We start from the raw sequence: 11,503 nt of genomic DNA on the forward strand, positions 1-11,503 counted from the left end.
CACTCAGATCTTCCACGTGCAAAAAAAACCTGCTATATCATGAATACTTACTACTCTGTGACAGGATATTAACCGTCAGCCAGCCAGCCCATCAGATAGCTTGGCTTGCCGTCTCTGGGCCAGGAATTAAGATTCCTACAGCCCTTAGTCAGCATTGCTACCAGGGAAGGCAGAGAGCCCTCCCCACTTGCCAAAACAGTAGCAGTGCTGGTGAGCTCGCCTCTGACAGAAGTCACTCTTTGCATATCTTCCACCATCAGTCTGGGAATTAAGAGATAAGGAGCATTTCCGAACATAAATAACCTCTGAGCTGGCTTTGAAAATAGAGCTCGGCGTTTTTCAGCTTACCACTGGCAATGGCATTCTTGCTTGTGCAAGGCTCGCTCATCACAGCCCTGACTCAGCGTTGCAAGAAAYGCCATGAAGGCCACCTCGACCCCAGTGCTGCTATGGTTATTTGCTCCCTGGGCAGAAAGCTACGCTGTTCCTCCCTCTCCTCTCCTCCCCTCCCCTCCCCAGAAGAATCCTGCCTTCTCCCTCACTTCTCACCAGCCCAAGAGGCTGCAGGGTCAGGACAGCTCCTTAGGGATGGTTGATTTAGGCTCTGGGATAAATTCTAGATCCATCTGCACTGGCTGATAAAAAGTCATGGTGCCTATCTGGCTTGTCACAGCACCCCGTCCCATGGCTGTTTCCCTCTTCAATCAGCCAACTGCCAACACCATAACCCACTTCAATCCAGGTAACATCTGCTATTTAAACTGCCTGCACCAACCCCCTTCAGGAGATGTCCATACAGGCAGTTCTGGTGGTGGGTCAGATGGGACAGTAACCTATGTGAAAGAGCATTCCTGAGTGGGTCAAAAAGGGGTGATCTGGAGTCCTTGCACAGCTGCTTGCAGCTGCCTGCACCTATAGTAACCTGCCCCCGCTCACCTAGGACACTAGGACCCATACCTACACACCTTGTCTCCTGCTCCCCGAGGGTCCCTCCAGAACCTCCCCAGATCCTCATTCCTGGATGGAAGCAGCCACACATGCAGGAAGGATCCAGGCTTATTTGATTTCAGCTAGTGATTCACGTTGCACGTGAAAAAATGTCTTATAGTTAGAGCACAATTCTGACCTCATCCTTATCACAGCCCTGTGGCACTTTCACAGACAGACCAGCAAGAGAGCCCAGAGAAAAGGGATCTAATCTGCAATCCTGCAAATGCTGGCGGAGGACACTGGCCAGAGAAACACAGCTATCTTATCTCCCTCTGATTCCCCCCGGCTGTTTCCTGTATTTCTATCACAGAGTAGCTGTTATCCCCCAAAATGCTGCAGATTCTATTCTGATTTCTGTTATGTCTCATCTACACTCAGCTCTGCTAGCCCCAAGGAAGCCTGGCCTAGCATCCTGACGAGATGAGAGCAGTATACCAAACCCTTTTCCAGCCTTTGGCCGAGCAACAACTCTTGTCTTATTTCTACACCCCAGCTTCTCAGTATCTCGTTCCTGCAACTCCTTCCACACAAAATGGTATTTTTAAATCCCTGGACACATGCAGTAACTTCGCTTGGCTCCTGCTCTGCACTCTGGGCAAAAATTAAAGCTTCTCTCTGCTTTTTCACTGCATCCTCTCCTGAGCCTCAGACATTCAGCTACTCCAGTGCGTTGGTTTTCAGTCTTCTCCTCTTCCTAGTCCATTCTGAACGGTCACTTCTGTCTAGAAATTCCAACATACATAAGTCTCTTAAAGTCTGCTAGTCTTTTCTACTTACTTCAGCAGGAGTAGGGCAAGGCCCTCAAGAATCCATTCACAGCTTTCACTGAAGCTTTCTTTTTAATGATGATTAGAAAACAATTCTGAAAAACTACTTTTGTCAAAAACTACAGCTGACGTCAAGGCAGTATGTTGGACCAAAGTCATAAAATTGGCTTTGAGCATTGTGGAAACCTCATAAAAAATTATCATGTCCAGAGGAACACCGAAAAAAAAGATTTGCCTCAGAGAATCTCATTCCCCTCCTGTGCTCCTACATTGCTCCTAAAGAGGAGTAATTTTCTGTCCAAAAGCCGAGTAAACTTCTCCACGCCCCATCCTCCTTCAGCCACTCTTTTCCATGCCCTTTGCTCTTCCTTGCTTTGGGAGAGAAGGTTAACAGGAGGTAAAGGCACTCTAAGCAGGATGCACCCTGCTTAATTTCTAGCTCCTAAGAGACATACTTCATTAGGAAAAAGAAAAGGTATTTGCTGCCAGAGAATGGTTTAGATCTTAGTTTTATTGATTCAGAAGACTGCAATGACGATGGAAGAATCAGAAGATAACTACCACCTTGGTGGATACTTGAAGTTTGGTTAAATAGATCCAAGTCTAGTCTCCCCAGCCTTAAATTTGGAATTCATGGTTAGGGAAGGTCTCTGAGACAAGGCTGAATGTCAGTGACTCACTTCTCACATGAATTCACATTACAGATCTTGACTTTGGTAAAGAGTAAAAAATTCCAGTTCTGTTCCAAATGGAAATTTTATAAATGATCCATTTCTATAGAATAGGAAGAACTGAACCCCCAGGCACAAAGTAAAGGGGGTTTATACTCTGAATCTAGACTTCCCCCCCCACACTTGCAGGTAGAACAAAATTCTCCACCTCTTTCACCCAGTCCTGTGAAATCTCATTGACTTCAGTGGCTGTTTCCAGCTCTAGGTGTTCTGTATTTTGGTGTAGTCTTGCCCTAGCACAACTTTTTGTTCCCATACTGCTCCAGTAGGGATATTCCCTATATTTAATGCAAAACTCCTTGTCCCAGATTTCATATTTTTGTTTCATGGTACCAGAGAATCCCAGCATAGCTGAGGAACTGGACTTGACCAGAGATTTAACTATAGCACATTCCCAGTGAAGCACAGAAAACAACATTTATGCTTTAAAGCAATCTTGTCAGAGAGGCAGATCAAATAAGGATGGCTAACACAGCAACATCTCTGCCCACAAGAGACACAACAGAGTGAGTGTTTGTGGAAAGATCTCCCACTGACTCCCATAGATATGCATCATCACAGCTTGGGTGGGGTGAGAAGGACAGGCCACATGAGGGTAAATATGTCCAAACATGCTATCTCCTACTACCACTGTCATCTGAGATAAAAGAACCATGACCATGAAGCAAGGAGCCTTGTGTGCAGGGGGTGAATAAGGGAGACATCCAAGGTGACAGATACTTTTCACCACAGTTGGAGACATCCTTGGCAGCAGGTCGCCAACCTGCATTTGGGTCGTTGTTTCATAGTTTGCAATTATTAAAGGATTTTGATAGGAGAATTTTTCCTGAACTTTCTGTTTTTCAGGCCACACCAAGAGTACATGTGGACACACACACACGCCTATCTCCTGTGCAGCACACCCCAGGGTGGAAAGAAGAAAACACTTCAAAACCACCCATTTGATTGAATGCAATATCTGAGAAGTGGTGGAGCACATCGAGGGAAGGCACAGACAATGTGGAAGAGATACTACAGGTCTGTTAGCCAGGAAAGCAGGTTTCATGGCAACATCAGCTCCCAAGTGGCATGACAATGTGTGCAGTGCAATGAGGGTCTTCTCATAACTCTCCAGAAAAAAAAATCCTCATCTGCAACCACAGAAGATTCATGGCAAGAGCATTAGTTTTCCAGTGGAGCAGCACTGTGCCTGTTTTCTTGGGTCATTCCTCTCCACAGTCATTAGTACAAAGAGCCAAGAAAAGATCTTCAGAAGAAGGACATATCTCAGGACAGGATCTCACAGTGGATTTCTTCAGAGAATCTAGTTGCTGGCCTAACTCTGCTCCTAATGAACCACTAGGAATCACTGTCTAGTAAATTTGGGAGTGGAATTCAGTGAATGCTGGAAAAATCTCAGCTCAAAACACACTGTAAGGGATGGACTGAGAGCAGATCAGATAACTCTTTCTGAAGTGTTCACTTAAGCCATGACATCAATAGATATTGGAGAGTGCTCTGCTTTAGCAAATCGGGTCATGTGTCATATTTTTGTAGCTACCTGTGCACACCACTTATGCCCATATGCCATGAGCACACTCAGTGAGTGTCACTGAGCAACATAAAACTGAAAATCTGCTGCTGCTGCTATTAGATTTAGATAGGAAAAGTTTCGGATAGGAGGAAGAAATGCAACCTTTATGCCAACCAATACAATGCTCCATATCTGAAAACTTAAAAGTTCTCAGTGCCAAGAAATCTCCATGAAGAACAGTACTAAGGACTTTTTTCTTATTTTAGTCATTTCTAAATTCAGATTTAGGATCTGAAACTTAGGTCCCCACTCAAAAACAAAATTCTTGATTCAAGCAGTTCCAAATACACATTTACATAAGAAGCTTAAGAAAAAAAAACAGGAAAAAAAAAGAAAGAAAGAAAGTAATACAGACTGACACTGGAAGCCAGGGATGGCCATTCCCACACCTTTGGGTTTTGCAATCTTTACTTGTGGCTAAGAGCAAAGCCTATTAAAGTAAACAGCAATATAGAATCTGTTGTTGACATCAAAGTCTTGGAACGAAGATTGAAGCCAGAACTTTATACTGAATCAATATCTCAAGTTTTATATTCAGTGAAAATAAAATGAAGAGGATTCATAGCTTAGGTTGGACAACTAGATTCAGCCAAGGACCAGTAAGAAGTAGTGGCTCTAGTTACTGCCAGAAATAAATTCTGGAAACAAAGCAGCTGTGGCTCTGTCTAGATGGTCTGAAGTTGGTAACTGTCACAAGCCCTTCCCATGATCAGCCTCTTGGTGAAAGCTTCCAGTATGAGCTGGAATTTCTCTACTTGAATTTGCTGCTGAACTGATGAGAGATAAGGGCATTTCTGAGTTCAGTTCTAACAATTTGCATTCAACTTCCAAGCCCCTTCCATACTTAAATTTGTGCTGATAAAAAGCTAGTTAAAATTTAAGTTATTGTCTCTGTATGGCATTTTTTGTCTGAATTAGAGAACTCAGGTAACTCGACACAAGAGAAGAGTAAGAAGTAAAGAAGTACTTCATGTACGCCTAACTCTGCTTTATGAAGGTATTTACACATGCTCCTCTCTTTAAGGTCAACTATAGGTGTATTTATTCGCTTTCAGGAACTGAGACATATGTTTTTAATGACATGAAATCAGAGACTTCTTCTTATCTGAAACAGCACCTCTGCCTTCCCCTGAGCATTAGAGCTTAAACAGTAGAGGACTTTGATCTCAACTACCCTTCATTTTGGTTGTGGAGTTACAAAATGAAAACCCACATGCCAAGGCTATGCCAAACAAATTAACACACAGCTTTACTGTATCAAACTAGAGACCGAAATGATCCACTCCTGGCTGACCAGCCCTGAGGCACAACTTAGACTGAAACATTTCAGGCACAGGTTCTGCTGTGTGTGTGTCAAGTATCTAGCAGACATTAGCTATTCAGGTCTATTCAGTCCAGAGAAGAGAAGACTGAGAGGGGATCTCATCAACGTGTATAAGCATCTGAAGGGAGGGTGTAAAGAGGATGAGGCCAGACCCTTTTCAGTGATGCCCAGTGATAGGATAAGAGGCAATGGGCAGAACCTGAAACACAGGAAATTCTGTCTGAATGTGAGGAAAACTTCTTTACTGTGAGGGTGACAGAGCACTGAAACAGGTTGCTCAGAGAGGCTGTGGAGTCTCCATCCTTGGAGCTATTCAAAAGTCATCTGGACACAATCCTGTGCAACATGCTCGGGGTGATCCTGCTTGAGCAGGGGGGTTGGACTAGACGATCTCCAGGGGTCCCTTCTGTGATGCTGTCTGGTTCTGTGATCTTGCATATATGAGCTGGAGTGGGCTAGAGGCTGGTCTTCCACATGGTGAGCTCCATGGCACGAGCACTTTCTATCCTCTGCTGTCAGTCTGTCGATAGACTGCAGGCAGTGGATGGGAGTACATCTCATCTCACATTAGACAGACAGACATCCCGCACATCAGCAAGATACCCCTCTGCGAACTATATAGAGAGGCCTAAGAGCTCTCTATAGGCTCTTTTAAGGCTTATGTGATTGGACCTATTTTAAATATCCATACAAAGATAAGATAAGTCATACTCTTCAAGTCTCTGTTTCTCTCCATGAACTTATCGAGGGTGACTAGCTCAGATCTAGTTATCTGCATTTCAGACAAATCCCACCTAATACATTTTGGTTTTCTCCAAGAGCTAAGCTGAGGAATAGACTGTCACAGCCTTGCCTTCAATGACCCTCTCTCATGCCCACCACCCCTCTGGCTGACACTGGATTTCATGCTGGAACATGACTGAAAAATACACTTTATTTGTGTTCTAGTTTTTTTTTTTYTTTTTTGGCTGAGATAGATTACAGCCAGATCAATTCCCAAATCTGGATTACCATACAGCCACATGTGTAAGCACAAAGGGAATGAGTGGCTGTAAGAAAAAGAGGATTAAAGGACCCTTCCAGTAACTCTTTCCAGCAGTTTTTTCAAGAGCTATGCCAGATTAAAGCAATGACTTAACCGCAGCGTTAAATAGTCAGCTTTTACTCAGACAAATTTTCCATTATCAAAGAACCATTTATGTTAGTGGGAGAAAATCCTAGTCTCAAAGGACTCTGGAAGCATGGTGACAAGAGCAGTGCAATTATTTATAAAAGTTATCCCAGAGTCTGGTTCATACTGAAAACCGCATCTTGCTTTAGATTTAAAGGGCCCAAGTCTGCCACCTCTATACCTGATTTATACCATTCTGGTAGTAAGAAATATAAATTCCCCAGAAAACCTYGGACGAAAAGTGAATCAGACCAGAAACATCTTGGTCACATGCTGTGAACTAWCTGAGATTCAATCTTGGAAAGGCTCCCAGCCCATCGAATGTAAAGGGCAAAAAGAAATGGGAAAGTGGCTTTTCCTTATAGCCTAAGTGAAATGTTCTGGGCCATCTCTGACAGGTTGTGTGTAATCTCAGGGCAAGTGTGTGTCATGGGACAGGAGGCAGTTTATGCCTGAGGACCATGTGCACTGAGCTCAGCCAAAGGGAGACTTCCCCACAACAGAGGGAGCTTTTCTATGGAAACAACCAAAGAGAGTGCTGGGACAGGCTGCCCCCTTGATCGGAGAAGTGGAGGGTGTTGTTTCAAGCAATTCACCTCCGTGTTCATATCTGCCTCATTTGCATGTGTTTCTTTAAGCTTTTTAATCAGAAAGGGCTGGATCCTGATTGCCTACACATGTGGGCACAGCTTGATTGATCCCAAGGCTGGCCCATCTTGCTGACCTTACTAACCATCTACCAACATCTTTCATTCGGTGGAGACGCAGAAGACACATATCAGGCACATCAGGGAATGCAGGGAGGGAGAGCACCAGGAGTGGTTGGCGGAGGAGATAACAACAGCGCTGCTCTGTCTCTCTGCACCTCTGTGGGATGGGATGGGACAGGGCTGGGCATGACCCGGCAAGCCCTGCTGATTTGCTTCACCCCACAGATTACCCAGCAGCCCCACAGCGGTGCGGGCCCACTGGTGATCACGTGACATCACCCCAGCATAAATGCGCTTAAATTGCGCAAGAGCCATGTGCAGCCCAAGAGCCCCCATGGGGATAAGCTATCTCCCTTTCCCATGCAGGTAGATCAGAATCAGGCTCTGTATTGGGTTAGGGAGCGGCAATAGCTGTTCCGTAATTAACTCTGAAACTGGGTTCTCATTAGACCTTGCTTTTCATAAACACTCTTCCCTCCACGCATGCCTAATTTTCTACTACTCATCAGGGCGTTTAACAGGGACTGAAGTCAGTAACGCTCTCATGGGCTCCACTAAGGAAGATTCACACCCACATAAGAAAGGACAGTGAACTGGGTGCATCTCTTTAACTATTTTTTTTCCTAGATATATACACAGCACCTCACAAAGTGAAGATCAAGTTGGGCTGCKGCTGCCAATGAATGTTAAATACCTGTCACCGTGACACTCTGAAAGGGCAGGATATTATRTCACCTTCCACATTGTGTGAAGTGTTTTCTCAGTGTCAGCTCTACTCAAAACCATTGTCACATCTCTTTTCGATTTTTTTTTTATTGTCGTTCGCTGTTGTTGTTCCTCAGGAATATGCATAAGTCATGGTTTATTCACAGCATCCCACTTCTGCAATGCAATAAAAGTGGCCAGGGTTCTTGCCCCACACAGAACAGACCCATTTTCACATGCCAGGATCAGTCCCAGCTCATCTTGCTCCAGTGGAAGTTTTGCCAGAGAGCAGAGGCCAGCAGATGCAGCTACAATGGAGGTAGGAGAAAAGGGGAGGAGAGGCAGGTTGGGGCCACTCACCAGGGAGATAGCTGCAGCTCTGGGCCCTTTTAGGGTGTACTTGGTTGGAGAGCCCAGTACAAAGTGGAGACACCCTGATGAATGGAGAGGTATCACCAAGACCACGTTTCCAAGTCCTTTGGTGTCTCAGTTTGAGATCTCAGAAGAGCAAAGGACCCTGTCACATTGTGGTCTCCTACTACCTACCCTCTCTCTCTGCAGCAGGAGCACCCAGGGGCTGGGGCTGCCAGACAATCCCATCTTTCATTGCCCCCGCTTCTGAGGAGCCTTCCTCCTGCTCCACCTCCACGTGTCTCCTTCTTAGTCCTCCTCCTCCCCAGCTGCCTCCCCTCCCGTCAGCCTACAAACTGACCACAAAAATGCGAGGAGGAAAGTTTTTGTGCCTAGGTGGTGATGAACAACACAGCCGAGCRATTGTCTGGCTGTGGAAGGTAGAAATTTAATTGGAGAGGGGCTTGGCGATCCCTCCTGCCAAAGGAGTGAAAGGCAAAATTCAACACAGCGAACTAAGAGGAGCTCGTTTACAGGCAGCAGTTACTAGGAGAGGTGCAAAGTGTGTGGGACACGACAAGGGCAAAAGAGCACATTCAAGTTTGGAAACTGGCCAGCAGAACAGTCCAGCCTTGACATCTGACATGCAGAGGAGGGCAATCCCCCGCCAACATGATTTACACCACTGGGGCAGAGAAGAAAGTCAAACAGAGATGAAGTGACATGCCTGAGGCCATGCAGTGAGCAGGTGGCAAAGCCACCAAAGCACCAGGCTCTGCTGTAAAGTCATTGCTGTCACCACCAGCCTCATCACCACCCTGCATGTCTGCTGGGGTATCCCCATCAATACTGTTCCTATTGGCCTCAGGAGCTCTCCATCCAAAGCCCTTTGGCCAAGTTCTCACCCCTACGTGCACCTCGATAGCCCTAAGCAGGCATGCTCCCATTTGAAACCCCACTGATGAGTAGTGGAGAAGCTCACCTCTCTGATCTGGACAAACCAGCATTTGCTGCCTGAAATTCATTCAGTCAAGCAGGGWTCGCAGGTTTCTTTCACACATGTGAGGAAATGATTGCAGTGTTTAGCTTTWTTATGGGAACGATTGCTTGGCGAGAAGCAGCAAATTCTATTCTCTCTTTATTTGGTCTGGACAACCAGGGCAGTTCATTAGCTGTGCTCCACAGGTCAGCCCAGAACCTATTTTTTGAAGAAGTGGTGGACCTGAGAATTGATCTGAACATATACACGAGGATCCCTTTGGACCAGGAGTCTCCAGCTTCAGGGTAGCCCCAACAGCCATCTGTTTACCACCCGCTGCCAGCTCCCTCCTGCCTTGGCACAAAAGCCTGCAGTGAAACACCACAATTTCCAGCCAGCATTGTAYCCGAGGGGCCATTGCAACTAGTCAGGGCAAGTTAGAGCAACCCCAAGGCTGCTCAATGGCATGTTTGCTGAACCCCATGTGTCCTCTGCAGCACAGACGACAGAGAAGGCAGAAGTAGGGCTTAAAAGCATCCTTGTAGCAGAATAACTCTGGATCATGGCACTACTGTGCTTGTGCGTATTTGTGTGTGCTTGCATGTATCAATGTGAAATAGAGTGAATATATGTGAATGAGTTTAGAGCCAACATTACAGCTTCGGGGGAGCCAATCCAACATTGTTACTCATCTAATTCCAAAGAGCAGTTATTCCTTTTAGTCAAAGTTTTATTTTTATTTCAAATGTGATGTGGTTACAAACTCATTCCCTTGTATAATTTTGCTTTCCAAGTTAATTACAAGATGTTCTAATTAATTATATTTAATGATTAACGTACAAATTCACAAGGAATGAGCATAGCTTAGAGAACATTTGCTCTCAAAAGATATGTCTAGACTAGTTTGGTTTATCAGGAAAAGGTTGAAAAATTAAAATGAGACAGAGCCAGAGAGAGAGTGAAAATACACCATGGAGCTGTGTAAAAAAAAAATAACAATAAAAAAGAAACCCAATTATGTCCAAACAAGAGCATATTTTTCTTTGGAGTTCAAACACCACCTTTAACCATCTCCCCACCCATGATCTGATTACTTTTAATGGGACTCTGCTTGTGATTTAAGTTGTTGTTCATTTGTACCGTAATTAAGTTGAGTTGAGTTGGTGTCTATTACATCATGGTTTATATTATGAATTCACACTGCAATTATGTGCGTGTGTACAAGGGTAAGTGAGCAGAAAAAAGGACTTTCTAGTGAAGATCACGACCAATAACGCTGCACACGGAATTCAGCTGAGCTCCGCCACTAACTTCTCCAATGGCCTCAGCAGTGCCACTTCAGTGCCCTAAGCTTGCTGAGCAGCGACGAGGCTCCAACCCTTGTCTTATGAAGGTGTTTTGCCACCGCAGGTGCAACGACACGCGGGGAAGCACTGAGCCAGCTTGGAGCAGGCAGCAGCATGGACAACCAAGTGACACATTTGCAAGAGCATGATGCCTCGGAGAAAGCAGCAACCCAAAGCTGTGAGGTTAATCCTTCACACCCGGAGCTAAATCGCTGCTGATATCCAGGTAGTGGTTATTGAATAGTGAAAAGTCTAGCCCAGCAGGACCAGGATATTAAGTAGTGTCTCTGTTGCCAGAGGAATCAGGCAGAAATAATAGCAAAAAGTATCACCCAGACATAAACAACACACACACACATCCATGCATACACGGCTTCTTATAATACACCATTTTTATACATGTAAGAAATTCAGATTTTGTATAGGCAGAAATTGGAGTGGGTCAATCCAAAACATTTTTCAAAGTCAAAAACCAAAAACTGTTGGGCTGCTTTTTTTTTGCCTTTCCATAGCTATTTTCTGAAATTCAGGAAATTATCAGTGGGCTGAGAAACTACCTCAAATGTCACTGCCAAAAGACTACAAGAGACATTTTCAGGAAGCACATTCAGAGCCCCTAGTCTGGAGCATGTGGATGCTCTGCTGGGTTTAGTATTTGCGGTGTCATATTGCTTGGAGAGCTGGCTGGAGACGAGGACACCACTCTGCTAGGTGCTGTACAAACACAGACGCTATTGTTCCATTCAGACAGCGAAATGTTCATGGCAAAGGACACAGATATGCCAGCTTCCATGTTGTGTTATGAGAACAGGCCAGAATCATCTCCTGAGATTTACTTGCACCAGCACAAATGCTG

This window comes from Rhea americana, unplaced genomic scaffold (assembly GCF_003343005.1).
Source record: "Rhea americana isolate MKP2758 unplaced genomic scaffold, rheAme1 scaffold_1, whole genome shotgun sequence".
In the NCBI taxonomy this organism is placed as follows: domain Eukaryota; kingdom Metazoa; phylum Chordata; class Aves; order Rheiformes; family Rheidae; genus Rhea; species Rhea americana.